The 15,796-nt window shown below is 39.4% G+C and overlaps 1 protein-coding gene across 1 annotated transcript in view; it reads left to right on the plus strand.

Annotated features, from left to right (window-relative positions):
• The first annotated feature begins 3,444 nt into the window (after window positions 1-3,444).
• LOC109033835 (ras-like protein family member 10B) overlaps window positions 3,445-15,796 on the plus strand; it is a 45,032-nt gene continuing 32,680 nt past the window's right edge. Inside the window, exon 1 of the mRNA XM_072301462.1 lies at window positions 3,445-3,816. The gene's annotated coding sequence lies outside the window, so the exon portion shown is untranslated. The remainder of the gene's footprint in view (window positions 3,817-15,796) is intronic.

Consider the following 15,796-nt stretch of genomic DNA (forward strand, 5'->3'; position numbering starts at 1 on the left):
ATACTTTATCTGATAAATGTGCTAAAAGTAATAAGATTGGTCCAAACAGCAACTTTCTACATCTAGTATTAACCGAGATATCGCGCTTTGAATAATTCGGTTTATGACGTCATCCACTGCGGCAGTGACACCCTCGGTTTCTGTCACCTTGCTTTCATGCTTCAAACTTATTATCTCTCCTCTGTTTCTACAGTTTCTTTTAAATCAAATGCTGCAACGTCGTTTCTAATCTCGCTAAACAAAGTGCGGCCGCCGCGCCAGTCGGCGCGGAACGCTTATTAGCGCCTACAAGACTGCAGGAATACTTCGCGCATTGCACAAAACACAGTGCGGTCGCTGGTTGATGTGAAGCACATAAGGGCAATTCTACGACAACTGTTCAACTGGACCTCCAAAAAATTAAAAAATTAACTTGATTATTTTAGATTGAGGGCCTTTTTCCTAGTCAAGTATTTTATTAGGCTTGAACATTTAATACGAATACCCTTTTTTATCAGGCATCCCCACCTCCTTCATTTACACACAAAACGTCCTGTACGGTGTGACGGTTATAACGGTGACGGTCGTGTCAAATTCAAACAAAAACGGCGTATATATTCAACAGCAATGACGCACAATTTCAAAAGTCGGCACGAGTACAATCGGTAATGAGGACTATAAAAAGAGCACAGATTTTTTTCAGAATATCACACGCTTTAAAAATAAAAAAAATATGACGGTCATAATACACAAGAAGGTTCAATTAAGCAGATTTTTGTTAGCTCCAGATTTGTCAAAAGGGCAACTTTCTGTAACTAATAATCGTCTGTAAAGATAAACAATGGGACGTGCTTGCTACGGCGCCATAATACAACTATACAACCTCGATAGATGTCCGTATTGCGTTCAAAAATTTGGAGGCGTTTTGACTTCCTACGCGTAATACCTGTAGTTGATTCGATCAACAAACACGTTGGTCGGCGGTGACGGGGACTTGATGCATTTTTTTAAACTTGATGGATGTCCGTATCGCACCGACTGAAGTGCGAAACCACGTATCTCCATTGCGGTGTTTCAAAATTTCCGCTCTTAATTCATCTCTTCCATGAGACCTTGTGGAACATAAAACTTAAATTCTCCATGATTTTTCGTATTCGATAGCAGCAGATTTGGTTCAAAATTTAAAGTCGTAATTTTGGATTGTTTCTCATGGAAGAGATGAATTAAGAGCGGAAATTTTGAAACACCGCAATGGAGATACGTGGTTTCGCACTTCCGTCGGTGTGATACGGACATCCATCAAGTTTAAAAAAATGCATCAAGTCCCCGTCACCGCCGACCAACGTGTTTGTTGATCGAATCAACTACAGCTACTACGCGTATGAAGTCAAAACGCCTTCAAATTTTTGAACGCAATACGGACATCCGTCGAGGTTGTATAGTTGTATCAAGGCGCCGTAGCAAGCGCGTCCCATTGTTTATCGTTACAGACGAATATAAGTTGAGTGAGGCCAGTCATAATGCCTTCATTTTTATACATACATATTTTTGGGCAAAATGAGAGACGACGTTTCTCCATTTGCGACGTTGCAGACTTCCTTAAAATTTTTATTTTTTCTTTCGAGAAGCTGGTCAACATAAAACTTAAATTCTCCATGATTCTTCGTATTCGATAGCAGAAGATTTGGTTCAAAATTTAAAGTCGTAAATTTGGATTGTTTCTCATGGAAAAGATGAATTAAGAGCGGAAATTTTGAAACACCGCAATGGAGATACGTGGTTTCGCACTTCAGTCGGTGCGATACGGACATCCATCAAGTTTAAAAAAATGCATCAAGTCCCCGTCACCGCCGACCAACGTGTTTGTCGATCGAATCAACTACAGCTACTACGCGTATGAAGTCAAAACGCCTTCAAATTTTTGAACGCAATACGGACATCCGTCGAGGTTGTATAGTTGTATCAAGGCGCCGTAGCAAGCGCGTCCCATTGTTTATCGTTACAGACGAATATAAGTTGAGTGAGGCCAGTCATAATGCCTTCATTTTTATGCATACATATTTTTGGGCAAAATGAGAGACGACGTTTCTCCATTTGCGACGTTGCAGACTTCCTTAGAAATTTTATTTTTCTTTCGAGATATTGTTATGGCATTTTTGCCGTACTACCCCTTCCACCACTGAAAGGCTTCATAACACAACCCCGGACCCCCACTTAATAATTACGTAATACTTGACAGCCCTCCGTTTTTAATAACACAAAAATTGTGAGAAAATGCAGCTTGTGGGACTGGATAAAATTGGGAGTAGTTTCAATGATAGTGTTACACGTAACATCGAAGAAATGAGGATTATACATTCTGGATTGCTCGTGTGTTTTCGCAAGTAGAGAGTATTACGTGACACTGACACTAACCCCTCCGCCCCCCTTTAACGCAGCATATCGTAGGCTCATGCCCCTTCCCTCCACCTACAATTGAGGGGCCTTGGAGGACAAGGCGCATAAGTGAAGTTTTTACTCTTTCGAGAAATACGTGTATGATTTCGAAATTATATGGATCCTTGTGGCGGAAAGAAAGTTCAAACTGACTTTTTAAGGCTTAAAAATTGGAATTTGGGAGCAAAATTTTCTCAGAATATGCACCAAGACAAAGAGGAAAACAAGAGGGTAAAATGGGAAATAAGGCTGAAATACAGCTATAAAAAATAAAGGATGTAGGCAGGTCTTAGGTTTTCTCCTAGATTTTTTTTTTTTTTTTTAATTTATTTTTCGTCTGAAAAATGACTCAGTTTTGAGTCGAAACGTCTTGGGTTTCTTAGTGTTGTATTTTAGCCTTGTTCTCCGTTTATTCCCCTCGTTTTTCTCTTGTTACCATTGTCTTGGGCTGCCTTGTAAAAATGCCATTAATCCGTTAATACTAAAGTTTTCCTTGAATCATTTATACCTCAATTGTTTAAAAACCTGCACTTATGCGCCTTGTCCCTTAAGCGCCTCAATTGATGAATACTCTAAAATGGATTGCATTTTGCAAAAAGGAACCAAGAGCATTCCAATGTCATGAAGATTGTGCAACTTTGTTTGCCTTGCAAATATGCACAGATTATCTAAACTAACTTCATCTTTACTCCCAATCAACTATGACTTAAAGGCAAAAATTACCTTTGTAAATTTAATTTTTTGCATGATTGCAGTAATTTTATTGAATGAATACAAGATATACAATCTCAGCAACATTGGAATGCCCTTGGTTTCTTTCGACAAAATGCAGTCCAAATATTTACTCTCGAGAAACTGTGGGTTTGGGGCCCCGTGCGCGGTCCATGGAGGGGCGCGCGACCCGCACTCGATAACGACTGCTCGCGAGAAGAATGCGCCCTTTTGGTGTGTGGCGGGGCTGTTGCCCGTTTCGGCCGGCAGGGTGCGTTAGGATATCCGCTCGGCGCGCATAAAAGGGCTCAAATCGATCGCGCCGCTCGCAGCGGGCTCGCGCCAGATTAGCGCGCCGAAGGCCGACTCTTTCCCGTCCCTGGGCTTTTCCGAAGACAGTGCTGCTAAGATTTTCTAACCTATATTCATCTCCGCTGTCTCTCCCCCGCGAAAGCACAAGCTCAGAGCCAAGAGCCGTGTAAACAAATCAAAAAGCAATAACTCGTAGAATTTATGTCCCCGTTTTGTTTCCCTCCCTCGAGTTTTTTAAGTGATATTTTTTACGGCCTCCGCGTAGCTGTCGATTAATGTTACTGAATCCTAGCAATATAATCAAAGTGTTCACCGTTTTTTCGTCGTACCTAAATGAGTGTGCTCCTCGGGTGTTTTGGAATAAAATCAATCGAACAGGTGAGCAATTCCACCTCGTCTCCCCCCCCCCTCCCCCCAATTTTTATTGCATACGGGTTTTGTTTATTTTTGACTCATCACTTATTATGCTAAATCTGCAGGATTTTTTCAACCTTTTTTTAAAACCATTTTTTACTTTTTTCTGGGAACAGTATATATAGGCAGCCAAAATAAAGTCATTTTGGGGCATACATAAATATCTAATATATTTCTCCCTCGGAAAAATTACAGCAGAAGTGCTATTCATTGTAAAAATTTATTTATTTCAATTTTTGAGTGTTGAAATTATTCCTCATTAGAATCAATAAGTCCCCCTATTTCTATTTTCGAATGAGGCTTCTTGGAATACCTCTGCTGTAAAAATAAGCACAGCATTATAAGAATTTTTTTATATCATCCTTTTTCTTTGCAAGATGATTCGAAACACAGAAACGGTCCGCAATATTTCAAATAGAAAGGCGAGAGATAAGTTTGCCAGTATCAGTTGTAAATCAGATGCAACATTGAAAAAGTCTTTGTGTCATAGCCAGTTTGTTCTAACAGCCTCTTTAAAGCGATAATTTAAAAATATTAGCTATCAATAATTAGAGAGTTTTCTCATGAGCCTCCTCAGTAGAACAGTGAGACAATTCACAAAAAGAGGAAGAGGAGAAAAATTGAATAGCAACATGATAATATCATGCATATCATTAAATGAGCAAACAAATTGTTTATTTAAATAAATTTTCAAATTATTCGAACCTCATTTTTAATCTAATCTATGTCACGTGCTTATAATTTTATTTGGGGTCATTCCTCAGTAAAACTCAATGCCGTTTTTCATATTAAAGTAGGTATTTTACCTTTGAAATCATTCATTTCCACAACTGAAAGCCTCAGAGGGTTATGGGAAGTCATCGTGTTTGTGATGCAGAAAATCATAATCGATTAAATCTGGCATTGTGTGTTTATATTATAAGTTAACATTTTTCATCTCAAATATCATTTTAAAGTGAACTACTCATTTATTTTTCAAATTCTTTGAAAACATTATTTGGTTTACTGTATAAAGTTTCCGTCTTGAACATGTTTTACACCGTCGTAAAAGCATAAGACAATCACGAGAAGAAGGGAATGTTTTGTCTAAATTTTAAACTGATCGGATAAAATAAAGAAGACTACTTACCTATTGTAATCTCCTAGATACTAAATGATCGCACTTATATGGCCAAAAAGGGGATATACTAAAAAGTTAATGGATTAAGCTTGACCAGCTACCGTTTTAAGCTACTAGCTTCAAGCCACCGTTAGCTATATTCAATTGAAAAAAGAGCTAATTTCGTTATAACATGATCTCTGTTATACATGTGTTATGAAGGGACTCAGAGCCTAGATCGCACTGAGAATAGCTCCTTTTGATTTAAACACATCCGGTTCATCTCGATTCAGTCACAAATTTCGATGGAATTATACTTTTTAAGCACCGAGGAAGTTAAGGACGAAGAGTGAAGGAATGAGAGAGGGAAAACTCGGTTCGGTCGTAAAAGCATGTTTATTTTTCATTTAATTCGCGGTAAAGGTAAATATTCAGCGTCTCGCGGTTCGTCGTAAGAACACTTCCCGCGTAGTCTGCCGTGCTAAGGAAAAACGCCGTATGAACATCCGACTGTTGCCAAATTTCCCTCGATAAAGTGTTCATTTTTTAGGAAAATTATGAATATTTTTCCTCGAAATTTTCAGGAAATTTAGGTGAAATTGCGAACAAAATTATCTGAAAAATATTGGAAGGAAAATACTCATATGTTTAGCAGGAAATTCGTGTTTTATCAAAGGAAATTTGGCAACGCCTGAAGGTTCATACGGCGTTTTTCCTTAACGCGGTAGTAGTGGGCGCCATCGCTCTAACTTCCAGCGAAATAAGAACATTTTCATTCTGAAGTACGCTGAAGTTAATTTAAAGCCTGATTTGACTCGAGAAGATTCCTGGTTTATCGGGAAGCGAGAAGTTGGAACCGACAGAAAAAGCTAACCTATTACTCGTGAGTTTAATTGGGGAATTTGCGTCCGCCGTGCTCTACCTGTCAGTTCGATGACAAAAAGTGTGCTGTGATGTGGCGCTTAACTTCCTACTTCGTCTCGTGGTTTACTCCTGCCCGCTAATATGAGACCGTCTGCCAACATTTTTGAACAGAAAATATCAGTATGTCGGAATTTTTCAGCCAACGTGCATCAAAAATCAGCATAAAGAGTTGAAATTCTCAATACTGTGAGGGAAAATTGTGCTCATATGAGTTTTTTCCCTCTGTATTCAGATTTTCAACTTTACGCTGATTTTTAACGCACATTGGCTAAAAAATTCCAACATACTGTCTTACGATCCGTGCGTCTACCGTAATCAGTTTGTGTAAAAAATATCAAAGCAAACTACATTTTTAGTGGTTTGAAATTTGTTGTAAACTAATTGGTTTTGAGAAACAGATGTCGCGATTTCCTGTGTACTATGTTCAGGGCATAGAAAAACAGGATTTAATACAATTTCACAGCCGTCACGGGCATAAAAATCAACTAAACTGCTGACGGCTTAATTTTGAGAACCTAAGTCGGAGTTTTCGCTCAAAATCCGATTTTTCAACCCAACTCGAAGAAATCGTCCCACGCGGAAAATATAGCTGTTGAAGATTGTTGTCCTTTCACCCGCGTGGACGATCATACTTCGATGGTAAAATTGCAGGAGCTCGTATCTTGTTTGCGGTGTTGTGAAATCTCCACTTCCCTTTTGTTTAATAAAATGAGAGTGAACCGACGCAATTAATTGACATTTTTATAGAGTATCCTTTACTCAGATGAGGAAAATCATAGAAGTTTAGAAGACACGACGCTGAGAATTTGCCGATTTGAAAAATAAAGTGTGACAGGAAGTCTTCAACCGAAATAATTACGTGATTTCGGTGTTTTACCAGTCATAAACCTCCGTTTTATTTTTGAGTAACTAGATTTAACGTGGCTTTATTCAGTTTAAATGCGTTCGATTGAAACTTCAACATTTTGATTCGAAGAAATGAACTCGTATAATTTACGTTTAAGCTAATAACTCACTGAAGGCGGCTGAGCGAATGAATGTTGCGAAACAAGAATTCTCAGATCCCCTTCAAGGCTTAGTGTATGCAACACGGACAATCAGTAGGTACGTTAAGTTGCATCCAAGCGCCTATGTTGAGATCTATGTCGCGCGGTGGAGACATTTTCGCTTAGAAAGCCAGAGAGCTCGGCCATTAATATCCAACGCGCACAGAAAATGGGAAGTCGATGGTGATGGACATTCCAAAAATCCGTATTTTGGATATTATCGTAGATATATATCGTATATATTCGTATAGCCGTATGCTACCCGTGTTTTAAAATCACTTCTGCTATTTTATTTTATAGAAGATCAAACCAAGGCTATTGCTTCAAATTTTCACGGCATATTCTTCACGCAGCTAAGAAAAACCTAGACAGTGTTCATGACATTGAGCTCAGTATTTTTCGAGTTGAAAAATAAAGATTGACAGGAAATTTGCAACGTCTCAAACCAAAATACACGCTCTTTGAGTTTTACCATCGACTTACGAAGCACCAGTCGATGGAGAATAAACTTCAGAACTCCTTGATCAGAGAAAGATTTACCATTCACCCATGCTCGCGCAGCACTGGTTGCAGTGAATTACTGCTACATTGAAGTGTTGTATATCTACTAACATATTAGTACTACTCGTGTGCGCATCTACTAATTGAAAAGACTGTCCTAATTGAAATTCAATAAAATTGAAATCATACGCAATTTTTGATGGTACTGCAAATTGTCTATCTCTCTGATGCATAGAGTTCATGCATAGAGATCGTTTAAAATTGGCATCGATTGACCAAGCTATGTAAAAGAATTGATATATCCAGGCAAAAAAATTGAAATTATACTGCACTAAGTTTGAAAAAATGTAGTGAAACGTACCAAGATGAGATTTTGAAAGAAATTTATTCGTAAACCTGAATTTGCTGTATTTCGCGTTCCCCGAGCGCATAATCGGGAGTTAAAAACAAACTAGATCAGGTATCTCTTCTTTATATTGCTTTACATATGGACGTATTTCTACCAAACGGAACTATGTGCATTCTGACGTGAGTCCTGTTATGCGAATATTCTGATGGGTCTCAGAGCTCATGCCTTAATGCACATAGTTCCGTTCAGTAGAAATACGTCCATATAATTTGTGCTATTACACTGTAAATGTAGTTTGTTTTTAACCACTGATGATGCGTCTAGGAGACGCGAAATTCATTCTGTTTGGGTTTATAAATAAAGTTACATAAAAATCGCACATAGTTCCTTCAATTACATTCCTTCAAACGCATATTCAGATGCAAAATGCACTTTGAACATTTTTGCATTCAAATGCTGTTTTATTTTGATATTATCGTGCGACTATAGGGAGCATCTTAGAAAATCTCTGATTCGACTCTTGGCCTCCGACACGTTTAATCAAAGGAAAATCGAAAGAATTCACAGGAAAATACATTGGGAGATGGACGGGTCGATCACTCTGAGGTCAAGAAAAAGGAATGCTTACACGGAAGCTGTTTCAGGACAATGGGAAAGGGTGGCAGAGATTGAGGAGCACTCTTAATAAATCAGGGATTCCGCCGCCCACAGTCCCACATCCCTCTCAAAAGTGCATTATCGAGGCAACGAGAGTGTGCACGCCTGGTAAATACTAGCACCAAGTTCATCCCTCTTGTCCGCATTTCAGTCTTTGACACTTTCTCCGCTCTTGCCAAACGAGTCGCTGTTCAGTGTTCTGCCGTGCTAAGGAAAAACGCCGTATCAACCTTCAGGCGTCGCCAAATTTCCATTTATAAAACACGAGTTTTATTGGTAAACCCTTGAATATGTTTCGAAATTTTTTTCAATTTTTTGCAATCGAAAAAATACAGAGGCAAAATAGTATCACTCAATATCGGACACTCACGAATCGGAAATGTCCCGTGAAAAAAGAAAGAAAAATTGAGCAGATATTGTTAAGTACCCATTGATCTACTAACATAGCCGTAAAAGAACGTATCCGACGAAAGCAGATGAGCGATGGGCAACCTCTCAAAAAGTCGCGAGATTTCGAATTTTTTCGATAGTTTTGCTCGCAATTTCACCGAGAAGTTCTGAAAATTTCAAGGAAAATTTTTCATGATATTCCTCAAAAAATGAACATTTTGTCGAAGGAAATTTGGCAACTCTCGAATGTTCATACGGCGTTCTTCCTTAGCACGGCAGTGTTCACGTTCGGGCCCCCAGCTCTGATCAAAAATCCCTGGCAAGGTGCTAAACCACGTATCTTCAAAGCAATGCTTCAAAATTTCCGTTCCTATCTCATTTTTCCGAGGAAAAACAAGTCAGCTTCATAGCTTACAATTTTTACTGAATATTCCCCCAACAGAGGAAAAATCAAGGAAGTTTTCAAGAATTTACGTCGACTAGTTTCCAAAATAAAAAATGAAATATAACCGGGATGTCTGTATCGTCGCAAAGAAAGATACGTGGTTTCGTACTTTGACTAGCGATATGGTAATGCCCACAAATACACACTTGAGAAGGCACGAACTATCTTGATAAAAATAAAAAATCATAATGGACAGTGGCGTCGCGTGCTTCGCGATGTATCGATTAATCTATACCCTTTAATCATATGGAACAGGATTGATAAACAGGGTGTTCGCAACGAACACCCAATGATCGATTCTTCACCATAGCTTCAAATAGGGAAATATCGATAATCGATCATTCACGCTTCGCCACTGACAGTGGCGAAGGTTCCAATGATGTTCTAAGCTCCAAGAGAGCTTCAAGAATCATCACGACATGATAGATGGTAATGGGCCTGTTGCAGTACCTTTACCTGGGACCTCGCTTATTCTTCGACTGATAATTGAAATCGATAGACAAAGAAGACGAAGAGAAAATGAAGCTACGTTGTGCGATTGTGCGTGAAAACGGGTGATTGCAATGGCAAAATTAGAAAAGTAATAGAAAAGCTAACGGCAACCCACCAGAAAACCTATTGTTAGTCCACCATTTTCCTCCTAGTCAATAACAACCACCCGGTTCAGCCAATAGGATCGCTTTATTTTCACTGTCCTCTTTTCCTATCGCTTTTTCCATCAATTTCAAAAATCAGCCCGCCTATACCCGTAATTTCCACGTAAAGAAATACAAGAGTGAACCACACTAGAATCCCAAAACACTGAAGTTGTCATCATCGTTGTGAAAATACTTCGTTACACTAACATACTAACATGACTCAAACAACAAAAAGCTCGGTTATTCACTTATTAAGGACGAGATAAATGTTCATAAAGTAACTGTTATTTAAAGGAAACGTGATTATTGCTCGATATATTGCCCAAAAAATGCATGACACCAGATTTACAGCCAAAACCTCATCTCTCTCCCAAAATTTTAGAGGTTCAAAAAATTATTCAGAGGGTCAGCGCCTTTCCGAGACCTTAAACTGTGCGTTCTCCTTTCGCAACAACTCAAGAGGTCTGAATTTTCAGTTCGGACCTCAATTCAAACCAATTAATCTCCAATCTATCACATACGTAAGGGACTGATTGAAATCCCCATCTAAATGTTTCCAATGCAATTACTATGTTTATCGACCTGTCTTGGTGCATCAAGGTAGCCTTTGATGCTTCCGTGTAAGTAACCAGTCCAATTTCCGCCCAACTTCCGCTCAATTTCCGCCTAACTACCGCCAAACTTCCACCAAACTTCAGCGAACCAATTTTGCAATCTTTATACAAAACGGCGAAGCATTTCTTTTTTTAAAGTGGGGGAGGGGGTTGATATTTGCACATAGTTCAAGTGTAGTTTCTCGACCATTTTATATTTTCAGTTGAACATTAACTTTTACTTATTGAATGATTAAATACCCGGTTAATTTTTTCATAACTGCTTTCATTCTGGATTTTAATTAAAAAGCAACTGATTATGCTGCCTAGATTAAGCAAGAACAAGGGCTACTAACAATTGGAGTGGTTTTCCTCTTTAAATCCTCAACCCGTCTCATTTTTCTTCTCAGAGAGGGAACCCGGGCAATTCAGCTGAATTAATGCTCTAAAGTCCCTCCAACTTGATGAAGAACCCTGAACATGCAGCCGACTAGATGATTAGCAAAACAAAATAACTCCCCTCCTCCAGACCGGCACCAGTGGCGTGGCGTGCTTTGCGATATATCGATTGATCTGCCATTTAAACCTATGAAAAAGTATCGATACACAGAGTGTTCGCAAAGAACATATTAATAATCGATTCTTTATCATAGTTTCAAATGGGGAAATATCGATAATCGATAACGCTTCGCCCCTGGAGCCACCCCCATTTCTCTTGACTTTCCTTTAGACCCTCTCCGAAATGCCTAGGCTCCCCACTTTCTTATCGTTACTGTGAATCTATTAGGACTTTCAGCAATAGTACCCCTTTTATTTTTTAAAAATTGACTTATGGACTGGTGGACGTATTGAATTCTGATTCAAAGGCATCTGAAATATTTATTCAGGAAATTCGATGGACGCCATGCTTTAAGGCAGAGCGGCTTGCGATACATCGCATCGATTTTGTTTTAGATTATGTTTAAGGATTAGGTTAGGACAGGTTTTCAGCTACTTGTCTTTTTTATCGAATTTTGAGATCGCTTTTCTGTTGCCAGTCACGAGACTATAGAGCTCACTTAGGTACCTAATTTGATAAACTAATTCAGCGTAATAAAGACAGGTTTTTAGAGGAGGAAAACCCGCATTCGATACTGATATCGAAACTTCACTTGAATGCGATACTTTCCCTCTAAAAATTCTGTGTCTCTATTACGTTGATTTTGTTTGTCAGATGTGCTGAGTGAATTCTTTATAGCCTTGTGACAAGTGCTATCTTAAAATTAGATAAAGATGAAAAATAGCTGAAAAAATGGAACTAATCGATGCTATATATCGCATGTCCTCTGATAAAAGATATGGCGTCCATCGAATCACCTTAATTTTTTGTTACACGGAAAAAAATGGATTGCTGACTTAAAAATTAAAATTGTTGAAAAATATGTCCGACATGTTTTAAATGTACATTTTACAATTTCGGAAAGCTAATTTAACCACGGGGGTGATTAAATTAGCATGTTTTAATTGTAAAATCTACATCGAAACATGTCGGACACTTTTTCTACTATCAAATTCTTAAATCAGCAATTTCGATTTTTCCTCGTATAATCTTTCCTAAATTGGGAATTGACCCTCGAAAAAACCATATGACCAGCAATCCTTTCAGAAACTCCGTTAGAAGTATCGCTTCAACACTCGCTAAGCCATCACTCATCTTTCTCGCTACATTGAAGGTTCTTACCTCTCATAGGAGCGTATATTTTTGAACTTAGATTCACCGTGAACTTTGAACACTATTCATTATTCTAAAGAAAGAGTCCGAGCATCCCTAATACTTTGGCACAGCGATATTCTTTGAATCCAAGTCCGAGCCCTGAAACATCATTCGTTCTCACTCTCTGTCAAACGCTCCGCTGCGCGCGCTCTGAGCCGCGAGTTCGACAAGCGTGATACAATTATTTCGACACCAATGAAGCCCAAATTACATAACCACTGAGTTGAAGGCATTCTCGGTTTTTTCACTCGTCTAAGCGCAGAAGCAAGTGCTAGTTAATGAAACAAAAACGCCGTGGTCTCACTCCTGATGTTTCATTTATTCTTCAAACATGGGTACTGCTCTACTATACACAAAAACTTGATCAATGTTATGCTTAATTTTTTCAATATGAATTTCCAATGGTATTTCACAATTCGACGGCGCAAGTCCGCAATCACATATCTCGTTTGCGGTGTCCGAAAATCTCCGCCTCCATGTTATTTTTCTAAAGGATAACAAATAGACATCATTCCTTGACGTTTTTGCAGAACTTTCTTCGCACTGAGAAGAAAAATCACGGCAGTTTCAAAGACTTGCCTATGAGTGATTTTCCGTTTAAAAAATGAAGTATGACAGGAAGTCGGCGACGCCGCAAACCGAGTCATGTAATTGCCGATTTACACCGTCAAATTGCTCGGAATATATGAATTATGAATGTTTGTTGGTTTCCTTTGTAATGGAGCAATATTTTCGGAAGCAACTGAAAAATTTAGGATGGATTTACGGTGTTTTTAATTTTGAAGACGGAGTGGATCTTTATAAAGAGTGAAAAAGTTTCTCCTCAAAATTTTGCATAACGTTTAAAAAATAATTATTTAATGATAATTTTTACAAAAATTACCAATGTGTTTTTATTAAACACCTTAGAAGTGTTTTTACAATGTTTTAAAAACTTTATTTATCTTTGATTGCATGGAGGACTTTTGAACATTTTGATTTTTTTCTTAAAATCATTAAAGCATGACTTTCAAACAAATTAAAAATGTATAAAATTCGTCACCATGACTTATCTTTTTAAACGTTTCAAAGTAGTTTTGAATTTTTTTTTTTATTTGTGTCGCAGAGAAACGCCCGCAAAACATTTCATCGTTTTCGGAGATTAAAAAATAAAATTCTAATCATGATTATTCTGTTAGGGTGGAGTTCAAACAACTCGAATTCAAATCCGTCCGAACCCAAAACGGACGTTTCCCGACCCCACGGTCTTCATTCTTAGAGCATGGCAGTATGGCTACACGTTGTTTCTACAAAAAAGAATCAGCTGAAACGCTACCGGGCTTTAAACGACTCTGAAGTTAAATCCGTGGAAACCCCAAACGGGGGATTCTCCCGGTGTCGTCAACACCGCCCCACCGAGAGGAGTCCGGTAATCAAAGAGAAGCGAGGGGCGTTAACGGTCCCCCATGAGGGCGCGACGCAAAGCGAACCGCCGAAACCACCCGACTCCACCGGGGGACCCCGCGAGGATCCGCGCTTTTATCCGAACGCCCCGCGATTTTCGCAGTTCGATCCCGCGACAAAGTGGTCGTAGGATAATTAGTGTTAAAGTGGTTGAAACGAGCGCTGGAGCGTTCATAATTCGCGGTTGTTAAAGCGAACATCATCCCGCGCGCCGGGGGGAAGGGGGAGGGTTAACGCTCCCTTCCTCCACCCTCCACCGCCGTTTTTTCCTCCGAGGGGTGGGGTCGAGGGGGTGGGGTCGAGGGGGGCCGGGGCAATTATCTCGCGGGGGTGGCGACTGCCGAAGAAAAATGAAGATGCGGGAGTATCATCTTGAGCGCGGAATTCGTCGCTCGGCTCACAGAAAGGCGTAACTACAATTTGAGATGAGCCCCGGGAAGCATTGAGTTTTATGGACGACAGGGATCACCACCAAGTGTAGTTAAACCTTTTTATCTGAGGGCGACGAATTGATACTTACCGGTATCAACAGCGCTTTCGGGGCGATGAAGTTTGATGCTCGCTGCTTTGCTACTTCGTCGCTCCTCCCGCGCAAAGGCGTATCTCCACGCCCACGTGAGCCCTGTCCTCCGTATGACTTAACGCTTTCCTCGGCTCATGTGAAAAGAGGGATGCGCCCTTATGTGACTTGGCGGTGAAACGGGGCTCTTCTGCGGGACTTTGATGTCCCGTCCGCAACGAAATATCCCTCGACAACACGAGGAGCGCGCTTCTCTCCCCCCCCCCCCCCCCCTCTCTCTCTACCTCTCTTGATGAAGGGGATGCGTTCATCATCATCACTTGCTAGGATAACAGCGTGTTCGCCGAACGGAACCGAATCAAGTCAAAAATACTCTTTTTAAAAAAAAAAAAAAATTGAAATATCTTAAAATATTGCGAAGTCGCTGGGGTGTTAAATTCGATAGTAAGCACTGGAAAAAAAAACACATTGGATCTAGAGTCCAGACTCTTAAAAACATCGACAAGAAAAGTACTCTTGATTCAATCAGAATCTAGCTTAAATCAAGAACCATAAACCTCTTAATTTAAGCGGATTTCGTTTTGATTCAAGCGAAAATCCGATTGAATCAAGAGTACTTTTTCTTGTCAATGTTTTCAAGAGTCTGGACTCAAGGTCCAATGTGTTTTTTTTTCCCAGTGAGGATTAGCAGAAAGAAACCAAGCCACATCGGCTATTGCCGAAAACTGGGCATTTTAATTTTTTACAAGAGAACGTTTGCGTGGATACACTGTGCAGAAACTCTACTGAAAACGCTCGAATCCGCACAACCGTTTCATGTAAAAAGTTAGACTGCCCAGTTAAATGTGATAATAACTTATGTGGCTTGGTTCCTTTTTGCTTAACGCGGTACATTTATACAATTTTAAAAACAATCTAGCATATCATAAAATCATTCGACGTGCATGAGGAGAGCATTAGCGTGGTCCTTCATGCTCATTTTGAATGAAATTGAGCGAATGGATTTTAAGATAAGGCTGTGAACAAAAATCATGGGTCCCGGAAGGACGGACCTACATTTTTTCAAGTGTAGTTTTTTTTTACTCGAGGCACCTTAAAACGCCTAGAAATGGGAAAACTTTAGCTACCTTATTTTTCTTTTAAATGACAATACTTCTTCTACCCGCAAGAAGAACGAGGAGGTGCCCAGTGGCCTGCGGCTACTTTACTGCCGTCAGTTCCTGGTCGAAATGTTCCTGCGCCGTGCACCGTGCGAATTCGTGGTGAAAGGAGCTATGTCACACGCAAATACTACGCCCATAGTTCTTTTTAACATCATAAATACGAACATATGTGGATCGAATATAACAAAAAAACATCATATGTTGCATTTTTGAGAGAAAAATGAATGAGTAAGAAGTATTTTTGAATTTAACTAGTTGTAAATTTCCTTCTAGTAAATATTCAAAGTCCAGAATATTAATTTTTATCATGAAAAATAGTCGTTTTTGAACTTCATTTTGAACATTGAATCTCAGAAAGGAATGCAACCTGTAACCTCTTTTCTCGGTTTGAACTGTATGCAATTTGGCGCGTTTTTGTTAAAC

This window comes from Bemisia tabaci, chromosome 6, assembly GCF_918797505.1.
Source record: "Bemisia tabaci chromosome 6, PGI_BMITA_v3".
NCBI classification, from domain to species: Eukaryota; Metazoa; Arthropoda; class Insecta; order Hemiptera; family Aleyrodidae; genus Bemisia; species Bemisia tabaci.